At 53.9% G+C, this 26965-nt stretch overlaps 1 long non-coding RNA gene across 1 annotated transcript in view; it reads left to right on the top strand.

The window, feature by feature from the left end:
- The first annotated feature begins 2808 nt into the window (after positions 1-2808).
- LOC140400029 (uncharacterized) overlaps positions 2809-26965 on the top strand; it is a 50242-nt gene continuing 26085 nt past the window's right edge. Inside the window, exon 1 of the long non-coding RNA XR_011937986.1 lies at positions 2809-2917. This is a non-coding gene — a long non-coding RNA (uncharacterized lncRNA). The remainder of the gene's footprint in view (positions 2918-26965) is intronic.

Here is a 26965-nt window from a genome sequence, read left to right as displayed (position 1 = left end):
CTGGCCGGCGAACTGACAGGAGTTGGCGACCAAGGTCACCGCTCGCCTGGGACGCTGGACAGGACTGCTCCGAGTGATGTCCTACAGGGGTCGAGTTCTCATCATAAACCAGCTGATAGCCTCCATGTTGTGGTACCAGCTGGTCACTTTGACCCCTCCCCCTGACTTTGTCACAGGCATCCAGAGAACTCTGATTCGGTTCTTCTGGGACAATGGATTGCACTGGGTCGCTGAGGAGGTCTTGAGTGTCCCGCTTGCGGAGGGCGGTCAGGCGCTGGTGTGCCTTCGCATCCAGATCACGACTTTACGCCTTCAGACTCTGCAGCGATACCTGGACGTTGAGCCTCCTCCACGATGGTGTGTCCGGGCGAAGTATTTCTTCCCCCAGGTGCACGGCCTGAACTACGATGTGCAGCTCCTGTTCGTTGACCAGCAAGGTCTTCAGAATTCTTTGTTGACGCTGCCTGTCTTGTACAGGATCTTCTCAAAGTCAGGAACAGGCGACATATTTCTTCTGCCAGGTGCACAGCCTGAACTATGACGTTGACCAGCAAGGTCTTCAGAATTCTTTGTTGGCGCTGCCCGTCTTGTACCAGGACCGTCTCAAAGTCTGGATCAGGGTCCCCACGTGCCACAGCTCTCCGCTGTCAGGAGTAGTGGCTCTCGTAAGGGAGCTGCTGCACAGGAATCCGCACCTCAGCCAATATCCATTCCGGTGGCTGGCGGAGCGGAGGGCTATGGATGTCGGGGTGACCAGGATCGGGGACATGCAGGGTGGCAGAGGAGTGCACCTGATGACGCCCTACGAGCTCACCGAGCGCGATGCTGTATCCATCCAGCACGCGGCCAAAGCCATCCGAGGCCTCAAAATGGTCGTGCTCGGCCCCTAGGACTCGAGACGGCGCAGTTGTGCAGTGGCATCCCGTCTGAGCGGACCCCTGCTCGGATGGAATGCCACGTTGGTCCCAGGACCCGGAACCCCTTCCGGGCGCCGGTACCCCACAACCCCAGTCGCTTCATGTAGACACCCCCCGTGCCTTTTCGTACCGCGCAGATGTGTTTCCTGTACGGCCTGCTGCTGCACACCTTCCACCTCCTTGCCCTCGCCCGCCATCCGGACATGGCTTGGCGTGCCTTGCTGCAGTCCGGCAGCGGAGGTCCCAACTGGAGGTCCCTCTACAGAGGCGTCCTCCCTATAAGACTTGGGGACCTGGGATGGAGGGTGCTGCACAAGGCAGTGTCGTGCAACCATCGCTTAAATCACCACACGGCCTCCCCAGAAACCTGCCACTTTTGCAGCCTGGTGGAGTCTGTGGAGCATGTGTTTGTTGTCTCTCTTTGGCTGCACTCCTTTTTTAGTTTTTTTGACGATATTCTTGTTGAGGTTTTCTTTGCACTTAAGCCCCACGCTCCTGATCTATGGACATCTGGTGTGGGAAGGTGGGGAAGCGGGGAAGGCGGAGGACCTCCTTGTGAACCTGCTCCTGGGCCTGGCCACACTTGCCATTAATAGGTCCAGGCAGCGGGCGACCGAGGGGGTCGTCCGGCCTGACTGTCTGCCCCTCCTCCGCAGCCTCGTTCGCGGCCGGGTGTCCCTGGAGTGGGAGCTTGTGGTGACCACGAGCACACTTGAGGCCTTCCGTGCTCGGTGGCCGCCGTCGGGGTTGGACTGCCTCATCAACCCTGATTTTCACACTTTAATTTAACGTGTTTTGTTCCGTTTCCGTTTCCTTTCTGATTCCTTTTTGGGCTCTGCTCCAGTTGCTTTCTTTTTGGAGCACCCCCCGGTTTGCTTTTGTCCCTCAGTTAATTTTTGTATTTTTACTTTCGTTGTCACGCCGTGCATCACTCCAGAATAGTCGGTGGATGCAGGGTTTTAATCCTGCTGCGTGGAGATCAATGCAGCAGGTCATCACTCACAAGGGAAGAAAACACAAGAAAAAAAACCAACACAAAAATATTATGACAGTTGTTAAACCCGATAAAACCCCCCACACACAGACCCCCCACACACAGTGCCCCCAACACGGGCCCTATAGGAGGTTTTGCTCTATATGTGATGACAGTGAAATGGGGAATATTCCCCTTGATTCTCAATGCGGAATTGCTGCGGGGATCTGCGCATGCCCGGCGTAACCCCGCCCCCTGCCTGTCGTCACTGAGGGTGAGAGCGCATGTGCAGCCCCTCCAGCCCAGGAACAGCGTTCTCATTGCAGCAGCACATCCATCTGGGAGTGTGAGCAAAGAGGCTCAGAGATCATTACTGACTCGGGGGGGAGTTCAGGGAGAATCGGGCGCTGTTTGCAAGAGGCGCAGCGGAGCACGATCTTGTTCCGGGACTTGGAGTGAGCGGGGGGGAGGGAGAGCTCTTTCTGGGCCTGGCTTATTGTCTGATTCTGGGTTAGGATTTGGAGAGTATTTTCTTTACTTTACTGATTATCAATTGAAAGAATAGGTTGATCTATCATTGGCCCCATCTGACCCTGATTTACAAGAGAGATGTTATCTTCCGCCCAGTCCAACAGATGAAGAGATGAGTTCCAAGATGATGATTCCTCAGCAACGTGAATGTGGCGACTTGGCGCTTTTCACAGTAACTTCATTTGAAGCCGACTTGTGACAATAAGCGATTTTCATTTCATTTCACATGGTTAGGTGGGGTTACTGGGTAAGGGTGGAGGCGTGGAACGCTCTTTACAAAGATGGGCTCGATGGACCGAATGGCCTCCTTTTGCCCTATAAATTCTGTGATTATCAGTTGAAAGAATAGATTGATCTATCATTGGCCTCATCTGACCCTGATTTACAAGAGATATGCTTTCTTCCCCCTAGTTCAACAGATGAAGAAATGAGTTCCAAGAACAAGATGATGATTCCTCAGCAAAATGTATGTGTCGCCGTCTCCTTCTAACTGACAGTAAGTACAATATTAATCCAACATTGCAGAGACACAGACACAACATCATCTCCACCGTCACAGAGAACAGAAGCAGTCACACTCACATTGACCTCAAGTCCCAGATAAACATGTCCAATCCAACAGTGATACACGAGAGGGCAGGTGGGGTAATTTTCCACAATTCGTCCTCCCTCCATATCATGGAACGTTGGATCAACTTGTTGTGATAATAGCTTTTCGTAAAGTAATCAGTATAGAATTAATTAGGTACAGATTCAGCAATGTGTAAGTATCCATTTGCACTTTTTTGTAACTTTGTTGGATTAAAATGTATCAGAAACACTTTAACCTCAAGTTGTGAACCTTGGTGCAAGTAAAAAGTCAGATAGTACAGCTGATTTAAAAATACAGAATTATTCGTAAGTTTCTACTGAGACAAGTCAGAAAACAAGATATTGGGGGAATGTCCAATTCACATAACAAGCATGTCTTTCGGGACTTGTGGGAGGAACCCGGAGCATCCGGACTAAACCCACACAGACACAGGGAAAACGTGCGGACTCTGCACAGACAGCGACCCAAGCGGGAATCAAACCTTGGAACCTGGCACTGTGAAGCAATCCCCTGATTTACACAATCCCCTGGTTTACATCCCCCTGCTTTATACACTCCCCGGCTTTATACACTCCCCTGCTTCATACACCCCCCTGCTTTATACACTCCCCTGCTTTATACACTCCCCTGCTTTATACACTCCCCTGCTTTATACACTCCCCTGCTTTATACACTCCCCTGCTTTATACACTCCCTTGCTTTATACACTCCCTTGCTTTATACACTCCCTTGCTTTATACACTCCCTTGCTTGATACAACCCCCTGCTTGATACAACCCCCTGCTTGATACAACCCCCTGCTTGATACAACCCCCTGCTTGATACAACCCCCTGCTTGATACACCCCCCTGCTTTATACACTCCCCTGCTTTATACACTCCCCTGCTTTATACACCCCCTGCTTTATACATCCCCCTGCTTTAAACACCCCCTGCTTTAAACACCCCCTGCTTTATACACCCCCTGCTTTATACACCCCCCTGCTTTATACACTCCCCTGCTTTATACACCCCCTGCTTTATACATCCCCCTGCTTTAGACATCCCCCTGCTTTTCCACTCCCCGGCTTCATACACCCCTGTGCTTTACACCCCCCCTGCTTTATACACTCTCCTGCTTCACACACACCCCTGCTTTATAAATCCCCCTGCTTGATACATCCCCCTGCTTGACGCACTCGCCCAGCTTGACACACTCGCCTGCTTGATACACCCCCCTGCTTTATACACCCCCCTGCTTTATACACCCCCCTGCTTTATACACCCCCCTGCTTTATACACCCCCCTGCTTTATACACCCCCCTGCTTTATACACCCCCCTGCTTTATACACCCCCCTGCTTTATGCACCCCCCTGCTTTATACACTCCCCTGCTTTATGCACCCCCCTCCTTTCATCCCCCTGCTTTATACACCCCCCTGCTTTATACACCCCCCTGCTTTATACACCCCCCTGCTTTATACACCCCCCTGCTTTATACACCCCCCTGCTTTATACACCCCCTGCTTTATACACCCGCCTGCTTTATACACCCCCCCTGCTTTATACACCCCCCCTGCTTTATACACCCCCCTGCTTTATACACTCCCCTGCTTTATGCACCCCCCTCCTTTCATCCCCCTGCCTTATACACCCCCCTGCTTTATACACCCCCCTGCTTTATACACCCCCCCTGCTTTATACACCCCCCCTGCTTTATACACCCCCCCCTGCTTCATACACCCCCCTGCTTCATACACACCCTTGCTTTACACGCCTCCCCTCCACACCCCCCCCACCCCACCCCCCACACACCCACAACCCCCCCAACCACACACCCCCAACCCCCCCAACCACACACCCCCTCCACCCCCCCTCAATACTCCCCCCTCCACACACATCCCCCCTCCACACACCCCCCCTCAAACCCCCCCACACCCCCTCCACACACCCCCCTCCACACCCCCTCCACACACACCCTCCACCCCCCCTCCACACACACCCCCTCCACACCCCCCACACCCCCCTCCCCCACACCCCCACAGCCCCTCCCCTCCCACACTCCCCCCCCCGCCCCTTCCCCCCACCCTCCACAACCCACCCCCTCCCCCCCCCCCCCCCGGCTTGGCATATCCCCCTGCTCTATACATCCCCCTGCTCTATGCACTCCCCTGCTTTATACACTCCCCTGCTTTACGCACTCCCCTGCTTTACGCACTCCCCTGCTTTACGCACTCCCCGGCTTTACGCACTCCCCGGCTTTACGCACTCCCCGGCTTTACGCACTCCCCGGCTTTACGCACTCCCCGGCTTTACACACTCCCCGGCTTCATACATCCTCTGCTTTAGCGTATAAAGGGTGTATTAGCTGGGCTGGTTTAGCACACTGGGCTAAATCGCTGGTTTTTAAAGCAGACCAAGGCAGACCAGCAGCACGGTTCGATACCCGTATCAGCCTCCCCGAACAGGCGCCGGAATGTGGCGACTAGGGGCTTTTCACAGTAACTGCATTTGAAGCCTACTTGTGACAATAAGCGATTTTCATTTGATTTATGCACTCCCCTGCTTGAACCACTTCCAATCGTTTAGAAGCTCCACTGGTTTCCACACTTTCTTGTTGCGCACATCCCTCTGTTTTCACATTTCAAAAAACAAAAAAAATTGCCGTTCGTTTTCATTTATTGTCCAGAAACAAAGGCTTCTTCTTCGCTTTCTCTAATAACAGTCTGTCGCCATCTGGCTCAGCAAACAATCCTCCCTATTTCCCCCCCACCCACCCAGCTTGCCTCCCACTGACCCCCCCCCCCCCCCCTGCCCAGCTCCCCTCTCCCTGACCCCCCCCCGTCCAGCTCCCCTCTCCCTGACCCCCCCCACCCAGCTCGCCTCCCCCTGACCCCCCGCCCAGCTCCCCTCTCCCTGATGCCCCCCCCCACACCCGCGCAGCTCCCCTCTCCCTGACCCCACCCGCCCCCCCCCCGGCCCAGCTCCCCTCTCCCTGACCCCCCCCCCACCCAGCACCCCTCTCCCTGACCCCACCCGCCCCCCCCCGGCCCAGCTCCCCATTCCCTGACCCCCCCCCACCCAGCACCCCTCTCCCTAATCCCCCCCCCCGCCCAGCTCCCCTCTCCCTGACCCCCCCCCCCGCCCAGCTCCCCTCTCCCTGACCCCCCCCGCCAAGCTCCCCTCTCTCTGACCCTCCCCCCCCCCCCCCACCCAGCTCCCCTCTCCCTGACCCCCCCGCCCAGCTCCCCTCTCCCTGACCCCCCCCACCCTGATCCCCTCTCCCTGACCCCCCCGCCCAGCTCCCCCCCCACAGCTCCCCTCCCCCTGACCCCCCCACCCCCCCCCCATCCAGCTCCCCTCTCCCTAACCCCCCCGCCCAACTCCCCTCTCCCTGACCTCCTCCGTCCAGCTCCACTCTCCCTAACCGCCCACTCCGCCCAACTCCCCTCTCCCTGACCCCCCCCCCCTCCGTCCAGCTCCCCTCTCCCTAACGCCCCCCCCCGGCCCAGCTCCCCTCCCCCCGCCAAGCTCCCCTCTCCCTGACCCCGCTCCCCCCCAGGCTACCCCCCCCGCCCAGCTCCCCTCTCCCTGACCCCCCCCGCCCAACTCCCCTCTCCCTGACCCTCCCCACCCCCCCAGCTCCCCTCTCCCTGACCCCCCCCGCCCAGCTCCCCTCTCCCTGACCCCCCCCCGCCCAGCTCCCCTCTCCCTGACACCCCCAGCCCAGCTCCCCTCTCCCCTCACCCCCCCCCCCAGCTCCCCTCTCCCTGACACCCCGCCCAGCTCCCCTCTCCCTGACCCCCCCGCCCAGCTCCCCTCTCCCTGACACCCCCGCCCAGCTCCCCTCTCCCTGACCCCCCCGCCCAGCTCCCCTCTCCCTGACCCCCCCCGCCCAACTCCCCTCTCCCTGACCCCCCCGTCCAGCTCCCCTCTCCCTAACCCCCCCCCCCCCGCCCAACTTCCCTCTCCCTGACCCCCCCCCCCCCTCCGTCCAGCTCCCCTCTCCCTAACGCCCCCCCCCCCCGGCCCAGCTCCCCTCCCCCCGCCAAGCTCCCCTCTCCCTGACCCCGCTCCCCCCCAGGCTACCCCCCCCCCCGCCCAGCTCCCCTCTCCCTGACCCCCCCCGCCCAACTCCCCTCTCCCCCCCCCCCCCCGCCCAGCTCCCCTCTCCCTGACCCCCCCGCCCAACTCCCCTCTCCCCCCCCCCCCCCCCCCCCCCCCGCCCAGCTCCCCTCTCCCTGACACCCCGCCCCGATGGTCTCCTTTTTAAAAATAATTGATTTAAAATACAGTTTTGTCCAGGTTGTGGATACAGGTATATACCTGACAAAACAAAACACAGGCTCCAGGAAATATACCCAGACGGGAGGGGTCTTTCCTCCCCTCTCTTCTTTCCTTTTCACTAATCATCTAACTGGGCAATTGTTCGTTTCCCCTTCCCAGTTTTCTTTGCGTTCTCTCACCGTGCTGTGGTTGCTCCTACTGTCGTCTTCCCCTGTGCTCTGCACACCCCCCCCCTCGCCCGTTTTAGTTTCCTTCTCTTCCCCCTTCTGGCTACCCCTTTTTGTCCCTTTTCCCCCCTTCACTGCTGCCCCCATTCTTTCTTGCTGGCTGGCTTTTGTTACATCACCTTCCCCTCCACCCCGGTCCTCCCTCGGTTTCCTCTTTCTGTCTCGTCCTGGCTATTTCTCCCGGGCTACTCGCTATTTATTCATGTGTTGGCCACAAACCGGTCTCGGAGCAGTCGGGTGAATGGCTCCCATGTTTTGTGGAAGCGCTCTCCCGACCAAGGATGGTGAATTTGATATTCTCCATTTGGAGAAATTCCGATCGGCCGGGAAGCCAGTCGGCAGTTTTAGGTGGTGCTGCTGATCGCCAGCCGAGCAAAATTCTACGGCGGCCGATCAGGGAGGTAAAGGCATCCGCCCTCCTCCCCATGAAGAGATCTGGCTGGTCTGATACCCCAGAGACTGCCACTTTCGGGCATGTCTTCACTCTCATCCCTAACACTTTGGACATTGCCTCGAAGAAGGCTGTCCAGTACCCACCAAGTCTGGGCAAGACCAGAACATGTGGGCGTGGTTGGCCAGGCCTCCTTGGCAGGTTTCACATCTATCCCCCACCTCTGGGAAGAACCTGATCATTCGGGTTCTGGTCAAGTGGGCTCTGTGTACCACTTTTAGCTGCGTTAGGGTGAGCCTCGGAGGGAGAGTTGACCCTGTGCAGTGCGTCGCTCCAGAATCCCCACCCTATTTCGAACCCCAAGTCGTCTTCCCATTTCCTCCTTGTCGTGTCCAGTTCGGTGTCGGTCCTCTCTAGCAGTTGTTCGTACATGTCACTACAGTTCCCTCTGCCTAGGATGTCTGCGCCCAGTAGCTCTTCCAATAGTGTCTGTCATGGTGGTCGTGGTTATGTCCTTGTCTCCTTCCTTGAGGAGTTTTGTCGCTGCAGGTATCTGAGTTTGTTGCCTTTAGCTGGTTGGAATCGCTGCGTCAGTTCTTCCAGTGTTGTGACCCGCCCGTCAGTGTATCGGTCCCTGACTGTCAATGTCCCCCACATCCTGTCTCCACCTTTTGAAGGTGGCGTCGGTGAGTGCTGGTGTGTACCTGTGGTTATTGCAGATGGGGGCTTTGTCGGATATTTTGGTCAGTCCGAATTGCTGCCGTAGTTGGTTCCACGTCTGGAGGTGGCTATCACCACTGGGCTGCTGGAGTGTTTCTTGGGAGAGCCGCCTTGGTGAGGGCCCGGGGGGAGGTCCCCTTGAGGGGGTCTCCTCTGCGTGCATCCACTTGGCTTCTGCCTCCTTTGTCCATCCCATCTCTCTTGGATTGGATTGGATTTGTTTATTGTCACGTGTACCGAGGTACAGTGAAAAGTATTTTTCTGCGAGCAGCTCAACAGATCATTAAGTACATGAGAAGAAAAGGGAATAAAAGAAAATACATAATTGGGCAACACAACATATACAATGTAACTACATAAGCACTGGCATCTTATGAAGCATACAGGGTGTAGTGTTAATGAGGTCAGTCCATAAGAGGGTCATTTAGCAGTCTGGTGACAGTGGGGAAGAAGCTGTTTTTGAGTCTGTTTGTGCGTGTTCTCAGACTTCTGTATCTCCTGCCCGATGGAAGAAGTTGGAAGAATGAGTAAGCCGGGTGGGAGGGATCTTTGATTATACTGCCCGCTTTCCCCAGGCAGCGGGAGGTTTAGATGGAGTCAATGGATGGGAGGCAGGTTCGTGTGATGGACTGGGCGGTGTTCACGACTCTCTGAAGTTTCTTGCGGTCCTGGGCCGAGCAGTTGCCATACCAGGCTGTGATGCAGCCTGATAGGATGCTTTCTATGGTGCATCTGTAAAAGTTGGTAAGAGTCAATGTGGACATGCCGAATTTCCTTAGTTTCCTGAGGAAGTATAGGGGCTGTTGTGCTTTCTTGGTGGTAGTGTCGACGTGGGTGGACCAGGACAGATTTCTGCAGATGTGCACCCCTAGGAATTTGAAACTGCTAACCATCTCCACCTCGGCCCCGTTGATGCTGACAGGGGTGTGTACAGTACTTTGCTTCCTGAAGTCAATTACCAGCTCTTTAGTTTTGCTGGCATTGAGGGAGAGTTTGTTGTCGCTACACCACTCCACTCGGTTCTCTATCTCCCGCCTGTATTCGGACTCATCGTTATTCGAGATCCGGCCCACTATGGTCGTATCATCAGCAAACTTGTAGATGGAGTTGGAACCAAGTTTTACCACGCAGTCGTGTGTTTACAGGGAGTAGAGTAGGGTGCTAAGTACGCAGCCTTGTGGGGCGCCGGTGTTGAGGACTATTGTGGAGGAGGTGTTGTTGTTCATTCTTACTGATTGTGGTCTGTTGGTAAGAAAATCGAGTATCCAGTTGCAGAGTGGGGAGCCAAGTCCTAGGTTTTGGAGCTTTGATATGAGCTTGGCTGGGATTATGGTGTTGAAGGCGGAGCTGTAGTCAATAAATAGGAGTCTAATTTAGGAGTCCTTGTTTTGGAGATGCTCTAGGGATGAGTGTAGGGCCAGGGAAATGGTGTCTGATGTGGACCGGTTGCAGCGGTATGCGAATTGCAGTGGATAAAGGCGTTCTGGGAGTCTGGAGGTGATGCGCTTCATGATCAACCTCTCGAAGCACTTCATTACGACTGAAGTCAGGGCCACTGGTCGGTAGTCATTGAGGCACGTTGCCTGGTTCTTCTTTGGTACCGGTATGATGGTGGTCTTCTTGAAGCAGGTGGGGACCTCGGAGTGGAGTAGGGACAGGTTAAAGATGTCCGTGAATACCTCTGTCAGCTGCTCCATGCAGGCTCTGAGTGCACGATCAGGGATCCCGTCTGGGCCCGTCACCTTCCGAGGGTTCACTTTCAGGAAGGCCAATCTGACTTCGGAAGCTGTGATGGTGGATATGGGTGAATTATGGGCTGCTGGGGGCACTCGCCAGCGGATTGTTGGTTACCTGCTCGAACCGAGCATAGAATGCATTAAGTTCATCGGGGAGGGGTGCGCTGCTGCCAGAGATACTGTTCGGCTTTGCTTTGTAGCCCGTTATATTGTTTAGTCCTTGCCACAGCCGCCGAGAGTCTGTCTGACTCTAGCTTGGTTTGATCTTCTCTCTTGGCATTCCGGATGGCTTTGCGGAGCTCGTACCTGGATTTCTTGTATAGGTCAGGGTCGTCTACCTTGAACGCCTCAGATCTGTCCTTCAGTAGGGAGTCAGTCTCGCGATTGAGCCATGGTTTCCGGCTGGGGAACGCACGTACTGCTTTCTTTGGCATGCAGTCGTCCACACATTTGCTGATGAAGTCTGTGACGGTGGTGGCACACTCATTTAAGTTGGGCGCTGAGTTCTTAAATATGGACCAGTCCACTGTCTCTAAGAGCTCTTCTGTCTCCTCGGACCAGCACTGCACAACCTTCTTAGCTGGATTCTCCCGCTTGAGTTTCTGCTTGTATGCCGGGAGAAGGAGCACCGTCCTATGGTCTGATTTCCCAAAGTGCGGTCGGGGGATGGAACGGTAGGCACCCTTGATTTTTGAGTAGCAGTGGTCAAGAGTGTTGTCGCCTCTGGTGGGACAGGAGATGTGCTGGTGAAATTTTGACAGTACACTCTTGAGGTTGGCCTTGCTGAAGTCTCCAGCCATGATGAACAAGGCCTCCGGGTGTTCTGTTTCGTAGTTGTTTATTACTGTGTATAGTTCGTCCATCGCCTTCCTCACTACTGCCTGGGGTGGGATGCAGCCCGCTGTGATAATGGCTGAAGTGAACTCACGTGGAAGATAATATGGGCGGCACTTCACGGTCAGGTATTCCAGGTCTGGGAGCAGTGGGTCGCCAGAGTCGTCACATCCAAGCACCAGGAGGAATTGATGAGGAGGCAAACCCCTCCACCCTTCGCTTTGCCTGATGATGCCGTGCGGTCCACCCGGTGAATTGAGAAGCCTTCAGGTTGTATGGCACAGTCCGGTGAGGCAGGGGTGAGCCATGTCTCTGTGAAACAGAGCACACAGCAGTCTCTTACTTCCCTCTGAGAGGTAAGTCTGGTGTTAAGTTCATCCAGCTTGTTTTCGATCGCTTGGACGTTTGCCAGGACTATGCTGGGGAGAGGGGTCTTGAAACCACGTTGCTTCAGTCTAACCTGCAGACCGCCGCGTTTCCCTCGCTTCCTCGGTTGGCGGCTGCTGCTGGATGATCCTGGGATCCGATGGTAGATGTCAGTTCTTGTGGAAGGTAGGTGGTCGTGTCTGGCGGGGTCCAGGGCGCTGGCGGGGACAAGGGCGCTGTTTACGTAACTGGGGTCGCGTCTGGCAGGGTCCCGGGCACTGGTTGAGGTAGAGGGGTTGCAAGGGGGGCACGTTTGCGATCCGGATGGGTCCCGGCCTTCTGCGGGCACGGGAATACCTTGCAGCACTTTTGGGTCCTCGCACGGGGTCTCCGCCGTTTCGGGAGTCCTGGGTAGTGGGCAGGGGTTTCCTGAGGCAGGTTGGGCTGGGTCCCATGGTCTGTTCCCTCCCTGGGTGCTGCTGCGGTAGGATCTTGAAGTGGGCCCGTTCGGGCCTCCACGTGGATTTTTCTTTCTTCCATCACCAGGTAGGTCGGGTTGTTGGGCGGGCCTCTCAGGGTCGGGTCGCTGGGCGGGTCTCTGGGGGTCGCGTTGGGCCGGGTCTTGCCATCGGGGGTCGGGAGCTCCGGGGACTGGGCAAGGCGATCCGGGGGCTGGCGTCGGTAGTTAGGCCGGGTTTGGAGCTCCGAGGTCCGGGTCGGCTCCAAATCGAGGTCAGGGCTTCACTTCCGGTTTGGGCCCGATCTTCTTCCAGGTCGCGGAGGTCAGGTCGGGTCGGGTCAAAAGGTCTCCAAGGGCTTCGGAGGATGTTCAAGCCTGCAAGAGAAGATAAAAGAGAGAGGATAGTAATAATGTTAGTTTTAGAATTAATTTTTCCAAGATTGGAACGAGTATAAGTTAAGTAAAAAGTGGATCTGTTTGGGAGAGCTCGCAGAGAGTTGCCTCGCTACGGCGCCATCTTGGTAAAAGATGCCGCTTTCGCTGCCCAGTGTTAGAATTGAAGGTTTGGGAGGGCTAGCACTCCCCTGGATTTTGGTTTCTGTTGGACCTTCTTTGTGATCCTAGCATTCTTTTCCCCCTATACAAACGCCATGATTAACTTGTCCAGTGAGTTAAAAAAGGCCTTGGGGATATAGATTGGGATCAATCTGAATAGGAAGAGGTACCTGGGCAGTACGTTCATTTTGATTGTCTGTACTCTCCCCAACAGGGAGAGTGGGAGTGTGTTCCATCTCTGCAGGTCCTTTTTGACTTCCTCTGCCAGACTGGTCATGTTCCATTTGTGGATCCCCATCCAGTGATGAGCGATTAGGATCCCCAGGTAGTGGAATTTGTGTTGGGATTGTTTAAACGGCAGTCCCACCAGTGCTGCCCCTCCCTCTTGCGGGTTCACCGGGAAAATCTCACATTTGCTCATATTGTGTTTAATCGGCCGAGACGGCACCAATCTCTTTCAGGAGCGCAATGATTCCTTTCATGCTGCTTTGTGGGACCGAGATGTAGAGGAGCAGGCCATCTGCAAAGAGTGAGACTCTATGCTCTCTGCCTCCTCTTCGGATCCCTCTCCAGTTCTTTGCTGTTCTGTGAGCGATCGCTAATTATTCGATCGCTGGAACGAACAGCAGCTGTAACAGCGGGCATCCCTGCCTGGTGCCCTTGTGGAGCTGGAAGTACTGGGAGCTGGTGTTGCTTCGCCATTGGAGCATTGTACAGGAGCTCCACCCAGGAGGTGAACCCTGATCCGAGCCCGAACTGCTCCAGCACCTCTATAAGGTACTTCCACTTGACTCTGTCGAAGGCCTTTTCTGCATCCAGTGAAACGATCACCTCAGGTGCTCTGACCCCAGATGGGATCATGATCACGTTCAGCAGGTGCCTGATGTTCGATGTTAGCTGTCTACCTCTGACAAAGCCCGTTTGATCCTCTGCGACCACCTCTGGTACGCAGTCTTCCACTCTTTTGGCTAGGATCTTGGCCAATATTTTGGAGTCTACTTTTCGTAGCAAAATGGGTCTGTATGAAACGTATTCAGTCGGGTCTTTCTTAGGTATTAGCGAGATTGAGGCTTGTGCTAGTATAGGTGGCAGTCTGCCCCTTGCCAGCGAGTCTGTGAACATCTTCCTCGGGTGTGGGGCCAGTGCTGTCACAAATGTTTCGTAGAAGTCCGCCCGGAACCTGCCTGCATGGAGCTTATACTCTCCATGATCTCTCCCAGTTCTAGCGGTGCTCCCAGGCCCCATTTTCTGTCCTCCCCCACGACTGGCATGTCTAGTCTATCAAGGAACTGTTTCATCCCTGAGCCCCCTGTTGGGGGCTCTGAGGTGTACAGTCGCCAGTCAAAGTCCTCGAAGGTCTTGTTAACCTTGTTTGGGTCTGTTTCTAGTGTGCCTCTGTTGTCCCTAATTTGCACGATCACTCTGGTGGCTGCCTGCTTTCTCAGCTGGTGTGCCAACAGGTGGCTGGCTTTGTCCCTGTTTTTTTGTAGGCGTCCCCATGCCTGGCGGAGTTGGTGCACTGCTTTCCTCGTGGAGAGCAGGTCAAAGTCCATTTGTAGCTTTTTCCTTTCCGCCAAGAGCTCTGCTGTTGAGGCCTAGCCGCTCTCTCCTCTCTCTCCCTTTGCGCTTTAAAGGCAATAATTTCCCAATTTTCTTTTTTAAATTTAGAGTACCCAATTAATTTTTTTTTTTTTTCCAATGAAGGGGCAATTTAGTGTGGCCAATCCACCTAACTTGCACATCTTTGAGTTGTGGGGGCGAAGCCCACACAAACACGGATAGAATGTGCAAACTCCACACACAGTGACCGAGATCAAACCTGGTGCCTCGGCGCAGTGAGGCCGCAGTGCTAACCCACTGCGCCACCGTTCTGCCCAATTTCCCCTCTAATCACGGCCTTCAGCGTCTCCCAGAACGTGGAGGATGAGACCTCTACCAATCTTGTTTGTCGTATACTCCGCTGTGGCCTGTGAAACCCTCTCACTGAAGTCCTTGTCGGCCAATAGGGCAGTGTCCAATGTCCATGTGGGGCATTGGGTAGTGCCCGTCCCCAACCTCACTTCCATGTACTGTGGAGCGTGGTCGGAGATTATGATTGCGGAGTACTCTGCCTTGACCAGCCCTTGGAGCACTGATTTTCCAACCACAAAGAAGTCAATCCTCGAGTATACGTTGTGGACTGAGGAGAAGAAGGAGAACTCCTTCTCCCCTGGGTGGGTGATCCTCCATGTGTCCACCACCCTCTTCTGCCCCATGAAGCGACCGGGTTCCTTCTCCATGTTCAAGGTCTTCCCTGCTCTGGGGTTTGACCTGTCTGTCCTTGGGTCCTGGACACAGTTAAAGTCCCCCCACCCCCCACCATGATCAGTTGGTGCGTCGCTATGTAGGATATTTCTGCCATGGTCTTTTTCATGAATTTTACGTTGTCCCAGTTGGGAGCAGGCCGCACAGGAAACCCATCTGCGCGGTACGAAAAGGCACGGGGGAGTGTTTCCGTGTGGCGGCTGGGGTTGTGGGGTACCGGCGGCCGGAGGAGGTTCCGGGGCCTGAGACCAACATGGAATTCCGTCTCAGCAGGGGTCCGCTCAGACGGGATGCCACCGCACAACTGCGCCGTCTCGAGTCCAAGGGGCCGAGCACGACTGTTTTGAGGCCTCGGATGGGCTTGGCCGCGTGCTGGATGGATACAGCACCATGCTCGGCGAGCTCGTAGGGCGTCATCCAGTCCACTCTTCTGCCACCCTGCACGTCCACGATCCTGGTCACCCCGCCATCCACAGCCCTCCGCTCCGCCAGCCACCGGAATGGATATTGGCGGAGGTGCGGATTCCTGAGCAGCGGCTCCCTTACGAGAGCCACTGCTCCTGACAGCGGAGAGCTGCGGCACGTGGGGACCCTGTTCCTGACTTTGAGAAGGTCCTGGTACAAGACAGGCAGCATCAACAAAGAATTCTGAAGACCTTGCTGGTCAACGAACAGGAGCTGCAGATCGTAGTTCAGGCCGTGCACCTGGGGGAAGAAATACTTCGCCCGGGCACACCATCGTGGAGGAGGCTCAACGTCCAGGTATCGCTGCAGAGTCTGAAGGCGTAAAGTCGTGATCTGGATGCGAAGGCACACCAGCGCCTGACCGCCCTCCGCAAGCGGGAGACTGCAGACCTCCGCAGCGACCCAGTGCAATCCATTGTCCCAGAAGAACCGAATCAGAGTTCTCTGGATGCCTGTGACAAAGTCAGGGGGAGGGGTCAAAGTGACCAGCCGGTACCACAACATGGAGGCTATCAGCTGGTTTATGATGAGAACTCGACCCCTGTAGGACATCACTCGGAGCAGTCCTGTCCAGCGTCCCAGGCGAGCGGTGACCTTGGTCGCCAACTCCTGCCAGTTCGCCGGCCAGGCTTCCTCTGCCGGGCAAAGATAGACTCCCAAGTCGAGGATGTTGGTCCAAGTAGAGGATGTTGGTCCGGCTTCAGCTGAAGGGCCTGAGCTCCTCTGGGAGGGGGTCCATCTGCCACGGACCGACCAGGAGTCCGGAACATTTAGCCCGGTTGCTCCCAGCAGAAGATGCGGCGGAGTACACAGCCTGGCACTCTCGCATCCTCCGCAGGTCACCGGGGTCAATGAACATCAGCAGCACATCATCAGCGTAAGCCGAAAGGACCACCGTGTTGCTCTGTTTATCTGGTTATAAATATAAGAACATAAGAACTAGGAGCAGGAGTAGGCCATCTGGCCCCTCGAGCCTGCTCCACCATTCAATGAGATCATGGCTGATCTTTTGTGGACTCAGCTCCACTTTCCGGCCTGAACACCATAACCCTTAATCCCTTTATTCTTCAAAAAACTATCTATCTTTATCTTAGAAACATTTAATGAAGGAGCCTCTACTGCTTCACTGGGCAAGGAATTCCATAGATTCACAACCCTTTGGGTGAAGTTCCTCCTAAACTCAGTCCTAAATCTACTTCCCTTATTTTGAGGCTATGCCCCCTAGTTCTGCTTTCACCCGCCAGTGGAAACAACCTGCCCGCATCTATCCTATCGATTCCCTTCATAATCTTTTATGTTTCTATAAGATCCCCCCTCATCCTTCTAAATTCCAACGAGTACAGTCCCAGTCTACTCAACCTCTCCTCATAATCCAACCCCTTCAGCTCTGGGATTAACCTAGTGAATCTCCTCTGCACACCCTCCAGTGCCAGTACGTCCTTTCTCAAGTGAGGAGACCAAAACTGAACACCATACTCCAGGTGTGGCCTCACTAACACCTTATACAATTGCAGCATAACCTCCCTAGTCTTAAACTCCATCCCTCTAGCAATGAAGGACAAAATTCCATTTGCCTTCTTAATCACCTGTTGCACCTGAAAACCAACTTTCTGCGACTCATGCACGAGCACACCCAGGTCTCTCTGCACAGCAGCATGTTTTAATATTTTATCATTTAAATAATAATCCCTTTTGCCGTTATTCTTACCAAAATGGATAACCTCACATTTGTCAACATTGTATTCCATCTGCCAGACCCTAGCCCATTCACTTAGCCTGTCCAAATCCCTCTGCAGACTTCCAGTATCCTCTGCACTTTTTGCTTTACCACTTGTCTTAGTGTCGTCTGCAAACTTGGACACATTGCCCTTGGTCCCCAACTCCAAATCATCTATGTAAATTGTGAACAGTTGTGGGCCCAACACTGATCCCTGAGGGACACCACTGGCTACTGATTGCCAACCAGAGAAACACCCATTCATCCCCACTCTTTGCTTTCTATTAATTAGCCAATCCTCTATCCATGCTCCTACTTTCCCCTTAATGCCATGCATCTTTATCTTATGCAACAACCTTTTGTGTGGCACCTTGTCAAAGGCTTTCTGGAAATCCAGATATACCACATCCATTGGCTCCATGTTATCTACCGCACTGTTAATGTCCTCAAAAAATTCCACTAAATTAGTTAGGCACGACCTGCCCTTTATGAACCCATGCTGCGTCTGTCCAATGGGACAATTCCCATCCAGATGCCTCGCTATTTCTTCCTTGATGATAGATTCCAGCATCTTCCCTACTACCGAAGTTAAGCTCACTGGCCTATAATTACCCACTTTCTGCCTACCTCCTTTTTTAAACAGTGGTGTCACGTTTGCTAATTTCCAATCCGCCGGGACCACCCCAGAGTCTAGTGAATTTTGGTAAATTATCACTAGTGCATTTGCAATTTCCCTAGCCATCTCTTTTAGCACTCTGGGATGCATTCCATCAGGGCCAGGAGACTTGTCTACATTTAGCCCCATCAGCTTGCCCATCACTACCTCCTTGGTGATATCAATCCTCTCAAGGTCCTCACCTGTCATAGCCTCATTTCCATCAGTCACTGGCATGTTATTTGTGTCTTCCACTGTGAAGACCGACCCAAAAAACCTGTTCAGTTCCTCAGCCATTTCCTCATCTCCCATTATTAAATCTCCCTTCTCATCCTCTAAAGGACCAATATTTACCTTAGCCACTCTTTTTTGTTTTACATAGACATAGAATTTACAGTGCAGAAGGAGGCCATTCGGCCCATCGAGTCTGCACCGGCTCTTGGAAAGAGCACCCTACCGAAGGTCCAAACCTCCACCCTATCCCCATAACCCAGTAACCCCACCTAATCCCCATAACCCAGTAACCCCACCCTACGGGCAATTTTGGACACTATGGGCAATTTAGCATGGCCAATCCACCTAACCCGCACATCTTTGGACTGTGGGAGGAAACCGGAGAACCCGGATGAAACCCACGCACACACGGGGAGAACGTGCAAACTCCGCACAGACGGTGACCCAAGCCGGAATCGAACCTGGGACCCTGGAGCTGTGAAGCAATTGTGCTAACCACCATGCTACCGTGCTGCCCCAAGGAAACCGGAGAACCCGGTTTCCTTGTATTTGTAGAAACTTTTACTATCTGTTTTTATATTCTGAGCATGTTTACTCTCATAATCTATCTTACTCTTCTTTATAGCTTTTTTAGTAGCTTTCTGTTGCCCCCTAAAGATTTCCCAGTCCTCTAGTCTCCCACTGATCTTTGCTACTTTGTATGTTTTTTCCTTCAATTTGATACTCTCCCTTATTTCCTTAGATATCCACGGTCGATTGTCCCTCTTTTTACCGTCCTTCCTTTTTGTTGGTATAAACCTTTGCTGAGCACTGTGAAAAATCACTTGGAAAATCAATATGGCAGTCAATATGGTCGCCTTCCTTAATCCTAATTATGTTTACTTTAGAGTCGCCAGGTATCTCTCGATACCACCACAAGGTTCAATCCCGAATACTGATCAAAGAGCCAATACACAAGTTAGTTAGTTCAAAGTCAATACTATATATTTATACACACAGTCAGATCTACTCATGCACAACAGTACTACAAACTAAACTATCTCTAACGCTAACGCCTGTACTTAACTTCGGGTGCCCACTTTGTCAGAGGAACAACGGCCGTTGTTTGGATCTGAGGCTGTTGGGTTTGAAGATACACAGGAGAACAGCGAAGGTCGTCCGTCTGGTCGCGAGCGTTGACCTTGAACTTACTTGCTTCTGGTGATGCTGGTGGATGGGTCTCTGTGCTTTGAGAGCCAAGTCCAAGAGAGTGAATCTCTCCTGGGGGTTCCTTCTTATCCTTGGAGGGTCTTTGCGCGCTTTTAGGTGGGCCTTAAACTTGGTCCCAATTAATTGGGCCGCTTCTCGATCACTGTTATCGATCATGACCAATAAAGGGGTGGGTGCCCTGATGGCTGGGCGTGTCTCAGGTGGCCGTTGGCCTTGCTTTGTTTGTGCTTTTCGGTTGGGGAACTGGCGCCGGGATGCCTGCAATAGTATCGGTGACCTGAGTGTCATTCCTTTGTTTCCCGGAGATGGGCCATCAATATGCTAATCGACCCATAGTTTCAATTCCGTCTGGGAGCTGTTTCCCAAATATCCATTCAGGCTCTGTGCCTGCTTGTTTTCTAGCATTGTCCACAGTTCCCTATATTCTTTGCGAGAGTCCATTTTGTATTCTGGAAGTGGCCATCCCAGATGGCTACAACCGCCATGCCCGGCTCGCACAGAACCAGCCCCGACAACCTCCTCCGCAGGAGGCGCAGGAAAGGCTCCACGCAGAGAGAATAAAGTTGGTCAGCCCTGACGCACTCCTCTCCCAAAGCGAAGGGGCGCCGTCAGGGACAGGTTAACGTTAATCAGACACTCCAAGGCAGTGTACAGTAATCGGATCCGGGCGACAAAGTGCGTCCTGAACCAGAAGGCTCGCAGAGGCCCGAGCAAATATTCGTGCCCCACCCTGTCGAACGCCCTCTCCTGGTCAAGAGACCGGAAGGCGCTCAACATCCCAGTTGTCTGGGAATGATGGATGTCCCGGACCAGATGGATATTATGGTAAATGGTGCGGTCCAGGACGGTGTGGGACTGTCAGGGTGGATCATGGTAAATGGTGCGGTCCGGGACGGTGTGGGACTGTCAGGGTGGATCATGGTAAATGGTGCGGTCCGGGACGGTGTGGGACTGTCAGGGTGGATCATGGTAAATGGTGCGGTGTGGGACTGTCAGGGTGGATCATGGTAAATGGTGCGGTCCGGGACCGTGTGGGACTGTCAGGGTGGATCATGTAGTCCAGCACAGGGCCACGGCGCAAAGACATGACCTTGGCAAATATTTTGTAGTCCGTGCTGAGGAGGGAGACCGGTCGCCATAACGGCCCTGCACCACGAAAGGGGCATCTCCCCGGTCACGATACATTCCCCAGGACCCCGCGTAGTCACTCCCCAGGACGTCCCAGCACGCACTGAAGATCTCCACGGTCAGCCCATCCAGCCCTGGGGTCTTGCCCCTTGACAAGCTGTCGAGGGCGCCGGTCTTGATGATTGACGGTTTGGTCGAGCCTCCTGACTTGCTCCGGGCCGACCTGCGGCAGGTCCTCCCACAGAACTCTGCAAGCGTCCTCGCTGCACGGATCCGGAGTATAGAGGTCAGAATAAAAGTCCCTGATTAGGGTCCTGGCCCCCTCCGGATCCGAGACGAGGGACCGTCGTCGGCTGACGGACCCTGCATCCTCTTTCCAGCGAGTAGAAGGGGGAGCCACGGTCCATGTCTCTCAGGAAACTGATCCGCGACCTCACGTATGCGCCATGGGACCCGACAAGTTGAAGGTCCCGCAGCACGCCCGTCTTCTCTCTGTACAGCAGCCCCAGGGCCGGGTCCTCATCGTGCTGAGCGAGACGTGACTCTAGATCGAAGACCTATTCAGCCAAGTTGGCGATCGTGGATTTCCGCCCCGCCGTCGACCGCTTCGTGTCCCTCTGACAGAAGGCGCGGGCATGAGTCTTGCCCACGTCCCACCATAGCCTCAAGGAGGGGAAGGCACCCCGCTTCTTTATCCAGCCGGCCCAGAAAAGGCGAATCCAGTCCAGGAACCGCTTGTCCTCCAGCAGCAGGTTGTTAAAGTGCCAGTACGCGGACCGTGCCTGAGCGCGGAGCTGGCCGAGCCCCGCCCACACCAGGTGGTCATCCGAGCACAGCACCTGCTCCACAGGCCGTCTGAACGCTGGGCAAGTACGTCCTAGAATTGTAAAGACGGTCGATTCTGGACGCTCCCAACAGAGGGCCCACAAATGTGTCCACCTGAGATTCAGGATGGAGAGTTCTCCAGGCGCCAACCAAGTCGAAGGACCTGACCAGGTCCCTTAATTTCACCACCGCCTGCGTGCTGCACTGGACTCTACCATGGTCCTTGTCCTGGAGGGTGCAATTGAAATCCCCTCCAAGGATGATGCACTCGCCCACAGGGATGGTGCCAAGAAGAGTGGACACTTTGTCAACGAAAGCCGTTTGCTGTGGCCCGGCCAGGGAGCGTATACATTCACAAAGTGACGCACCACGTCCCCGTCGAGGACCGTTAAATGCAACAGACGGCCTGGCACTGGCTCCTTGACCCTCCAGCTCTCTGGCTGAAAATGTGGAGCCAGCAAGATAGCCACCCCGCCCGAACGTGGGGCCAAGTGACTCATGAAGACTCCCCCTTGCCACTCCAGGGTCCACTTAGCTTTGTCCCCCGGAATGGCGTGGGTTTCTTGCAGGAAGCACACCCCGTACTATGCGTCCCGGAGGACAGAGAAGCACTGGAAACGGTGATGCGCGTCCCTGCTGCTGTGGATGTTGAGTCTGGCTATGGTTACCTCCAAGTCAGTTGTAGTGTGTGTCCTTCACCAATCACCCATAACTCTGCTCAGATGGACTAGAGGGTTGTCGCCCCCTCCACTCCCTCAGGAGCCCCCCGAGGAACAGAACAGCCTGTCGCTGCTCCCCCTGGTCCGAGTCGATCCCACCCCCAGGATCACCCTCAGGCGGGTTCCTCGCAGGCTCCCCCTCCGTGGCGACACTGACCCCGCCGCCGATGCCGGGCCCTCGGAGAGACCCGGAAAGACCCCGGGATCAGGTCCGGGTTGGATCCTGGGCTCCTTGGCATCATCTGCTTGGGCCTTGTGAGCGGGGAGCCTTCCTCGCCGTCGCCCGCCCACGACCCGAAGATATAGGGACTCTGGTGGCTGCCGCAGGCCCCTGGACGGGCACGGGGTCAGTACTCGTGATGGGGCCAAGGTGTGGATGGATTCCGTCTGACCGTCACGCCGTCTTCCGTTTGGCCTTTTTAGGCTGCCTCTGGTCTATTGGAGTCTCCCTCTCCCCCGCCAGCAGCCGCGGTGTTGTCAGGGGCCGGCTGCTGGGCAGACGAAGAGGTGGTAGAGGAGAGGGGGGCAGTGCCAGCCACGGCCGAGCTGGAGATGGTGTTGGCAGCGGCCGTTAGGGTGGGGCAGTTCCGGCGAATATGCCCCAGCCCTCTTCAGGCATGGCACCGCAGACCAGATCACTTTATGATCCTTCCCTTGGTGGGGAACCACAAAACCTCCCAGCGTGACCTCCTCCCGGGTCAGGCGGGCAAAAGCCTGACGCTCCGAGTATACATGACGGAGGGAAGGGTCCCGAGGCCGAGTGTCAGCGGCGCCACCCCGGACCTGACCTCCCCCAGGAGGTTGAGATGGGGGAGGAGGAGACACGTTCGGCGATGGCCTCCAGCGGGTCCACGGCCATGTGTGTCCCACCCACTGTGAGCCCCTTTCCAGGACACGGTGGACCGCCTGCTCGGCCCGCAGGAAAAACACGGCTTTGCCGTACATCCTAGAGGCGGCTACGATGGCCAAGAGGCCGATGACCTCGGCCATCGCACGAGTTAATGCCTCGATGGTCATGGTGGGGTGGGCATAACATTTGACCCCAAGTTGCCGCGTTAGTAGGCGGAAGGGCGAGGGGGCCGCCGAGGGTCGAGAGGCTGTTGCCCCCGCATAGGTTCTTGGCCGCCCTGCCCCCGGCAGAGTGGAGGATGCCCCTGGGGTACTGACCATGCCCACACTTGGTACGGCACAGCCATGTAACTGAAATCAGAGTGCTGGGGGAAGGACATGGCACAACAACAGCAGGTGCCACAGGGGAAGGTGCTGCAGGGCAACAGCAGATAGTCACTGTAAACGGGCAGCGCTCTTCAGACCCGGAGGGGCCTAAAGCAAAGTGGCAACTGCCACACCCGCCACAGGGGGTGAAAGAAGTGCGCGGACAGCGCTCTTCAGCCCTGTGGCCCCCAAGACAAAGTCCTTCGTCTTCACAGCAGCCCCCGGCGGTCCCACTCCCACTTCACCCCGGGAGGGGGAATAGCACCAGGCCCCAGGTGGTCCTACCTCAGGCAGAGGGGTGGGAGGACAGAGGTCAGGGCGGTCACCCCGGGAGGGGGCAGCAACAGGCCCCAGGTGGTCCCACTCTCTCCTCCAGCAGCAAAACATTTCATTGATTGACTTCATTTTCACCCCTTTCCAATTTGAAATTGAATTTGGTTTATACACTATCCTGGCTCACACAGTCCGCTGGTTGATACATTTCAGTGGCTTTGGACAATTGTCTGGTCTTGGACAGTCCGCTGGTTTGAAACACTCCCCTGATTTCCACACTCCCTGGTTTACCCACACCACTGATGTAGTCACTCCCCTGGTTTCCAATTTGTAATTGAATATGACTTGAACACTCCCCTGGTTTACACAGTCAACTGAGTCACACGTTCTCCCCATGTTTCGTCTGGGTGCTCCGGTTTCCTCCCAGTCCAAAGATGCGCAGGTTATGTGGATTGGCTCTGCTAAATTGTCCTTAGTGTCCAAAAAAGGTTAGGGAAAGTTTCCGGGGTGAGGGTTGAGGTGTGGGCTTCGGTAGTTGTGGGGCTGGTTTAGCACAGTGAGCTAAACAGCTGGCTTGTAATGCAGAACAAGGCCAGCAGCGTGGGTTCAATTCCCGTACCGGCCTCCCCGAACAGGCGCCGAAATGTGGCTACGAGGGGTTTTTCAGTAACTTAATTGGAGTCGACTTGTGACAATAAGCAATTATTATTATTAGTTTGCTCTTTCCAAGGGCCATTGCAGACTCGATGGGCCGAATGGCCACCTTCTGCTCTGTAAATGTTATGAAATCTATGAACTCTGCTCCAGTTGAAATCTTCTCCAGTCTCCACTTGAATAGTTGACATCCAGTTCTGAGCAGCTTGCAGCACTTTCTCTGTCAGGTGCACCATGACATACTGCCAAACCTGGATTTTAAAATTCTTCTTCAGTTTCTTCTTCCGTTACTGCATGTTTACCAATAATAATTCTTATAATATGTCATTGCTCAGGTCTCTTGTTGCATGAGACCTGGTCTCGTCCTGATGTCTGAAACTGCCTTTTCCATTCTGCTTAAGTTATGAATGTTCTTATCTGTAACATATGTACTACATCAATGACATTAGTATGAACTTCATCAAGCACCGATACTGTGTATGGCACAGTGATGGATTTTGCTGACATTTTTTGTATAATTGAAAAATACATTCCAGCTGTAATACATTGAGAATACCTTTAATACCTGCGACTCCAGTTCATGTATTCCAAGAAGTTTTCATAGTAAACTTACACACATCGATTAGGAGCTGCCAGATGTGTACAACTATCATATTCATTTTAAAGCCACGCAGAATACACGGGCAAAATGCTGGAGTTAAAATAAATCATTCTCTGCCAGAATCTGAGCATTATGGAATAGTGTAATAAACAAAAAATGTGTATTACACATGAATCCATACATATGGATTGTAAACAGACAGGTGGCCCATAAACCCACAGCAGGGTTTTATTTCAGTCAGGTTTTTCTCAATGTTGTTGTCACTGCTCTTCTAACATTTTATCCAAAAACATTCGCAGCAATGTTCAAATGAGCCCCAGTTGTAAATCAAACATTCTGGATTCTACTTCCGGATGAAGGGCGGGATTAATAAACATCAGTTAGTCCTGGTAAATGAAGGGAAAATGGATGAACTGAATCAGCAGTATTTTACAGAGCAGTACTTTTAAACTGTTTTTACCTGCGACCCATTTTAACCAACCGGCCATCCTTTGGGACCCATGCTGGCCAGCCTTTGGGACCCACACCAGCTGACCTCCGTGACCCACTATGTTCTCTTACCTGTAATCCAGTAGGTGAACTTGCTTGGTCCTTATGATCTCACTCCAATCAGGTTTAGAGGTGAGGGCAGTGCGTGTATCAGGTGCAGAGTTCAGCTGGTTCCTTTGTGCTGTCTTCATCCTTTTGAGGATGAAAAATCCAACCTTGAACATGTAGATCCTTGTGATGTGTAATAGCAAAAGAATGCTTGTTTTACTCCGTACTGGGTACTCCTCGGAGACGCTACGCTGGAACTCTGAAAACCTCATGGAGTTGTGCCGTATTTTTAATGTGCTGTCACAGGTAAGGTGCAGAAGCTCAGTTTGTACATTTGGAGTCAGCTATAAATCAGTAAATTGAGTCTGGGGTCTCGAACTCAAAGGGAGTTTTCACCAACCAATTCTCTCTCAAAATCTGAAACTTCTCCTCTGGAAAATAGCGATATAAACTGTTGTTCAGTGCAGCCAGTCTATCGACAGTTCCCTTCCTAACCGTTTTCTTCGAGATGTCATTGCAGTGTGGGGAACATGTAGTAGGTTTGGCTTTCTACGCGCAGTTGCCTAACGTTCAATTACTTTTGGAAAGCTTCAAATTCTTCACAGCGCCAAAAGCAATCATCCTCCTTCCCTGACAATTTGCGGTTCAGTGTGTTTAGAATTGAAAAGATGTCTGCAAGGTAAGACATAGAGAGCTTCCACGTTTCATCAGCAAACAAATCAGCCAGAGGAGATCCTGATTTGCATTGGCACAATTTATAAAGACATACCTTCAAATATCACCTTTATTCTGCTGTGTTCCTGTTTCCAGCTTCTTCTTAATGGGTTGTTGAGCAGAGGCCGTGGAGCTCACCCCAGCTCTGCTTTGTGTTGCTGTGGACTCTCCTCAGCGACTCTCTCCCACAGATTTAGATGTGTGATCCGGGCCTGTTTGTGTCTCTGACCCTCTCTTCCTTATTACAAAACCGTCCATTTTCAATTCTTCACAGCTGCCAGCTACAAAATGGAGGATCTGCTCTCTGGCGCCGCTTCAACCTGCTGTTGCTTCAAAGAAGCTGCCCTTGGACAGCCCGGTGACGGCAGGAGGTGGCGGTCCGGCCCGCCTTGTTCCGCGCCTGCGCACTGCCTGATCGGGCTGAGTGGGCACGCATGCGCGGTATAGCCGGCACCCGGGACAGTCCCTGGAGAGCGACGTGTTATTACCAGCAGCGAGAATGTGCTGCGGCCGGCAGAGGGAGGCCCAAAGTCAGAGCAATGTGTCAATGAGGGGAATCTGACTGGCCAGAGTTTGTGGATGGGAGGGGGGGCAGATGCTGCAATTGGTTACCTGAACCAACCAAACAGATGCAAATAAACGTCACAGCATTCTAAATTCACCAATGGTGACTTGGTCTCTCACCCATCATTCATTAACATTGGTAAGTGAGTTTCAATCAAAGAAAAGCACAGCACAGGAACAGGCCCTTCGGCCCTCCAAGCCCGTGCCGACCATGATGCCCGTCTAATCTAAAATCTACACTTTCTGGGTCCGTATCCCTCTATTCCCTTCCTATTCATGTATTTGTCCATATGCCTCTTAAATGTCATTATCGTCCCTACTTCCACCACCTCCTCTGGTAGCGCGTTCCAGGCACCCACTACCCTCTGTGTAAAAAACTTGCCTCGTACATCTCCTCTAAACCTTGCCCATTGCACCTTCAACTGATGCCCCCTCATAATTGTCCCCTCTACCCTGGGGAAAAGCCTCTGAGTATCCATTCTGTCCATGCCCCTCATAATTTTGTAGACCTCTCAGGTCGCCCCCAACCTCTGTCGTTCCAGTGAGAGCAAACCGAGTTTACTCAATCGCTCCCCATAGCTAAT

This window comes from Scyliorhinus torazame, chromosome 24, assembly GCF_047496885.1.
Source record: "Scyliorhinus torazame isolate Kashiwa2021f chromosome 24, sScyTor2.1, whole genome shotgun sequence".
Classification (NCBI taxonomy): Eukaryota; Metazoa; Chordata; class Chondrichthyes; order Carcharhiniformes; family Scyliorhinidae; genus Scyliorhinus; species Scyliorhinus torazame.
This window is presented reverse-complemented; position numbering and strand designations above follow the sequence as displayed.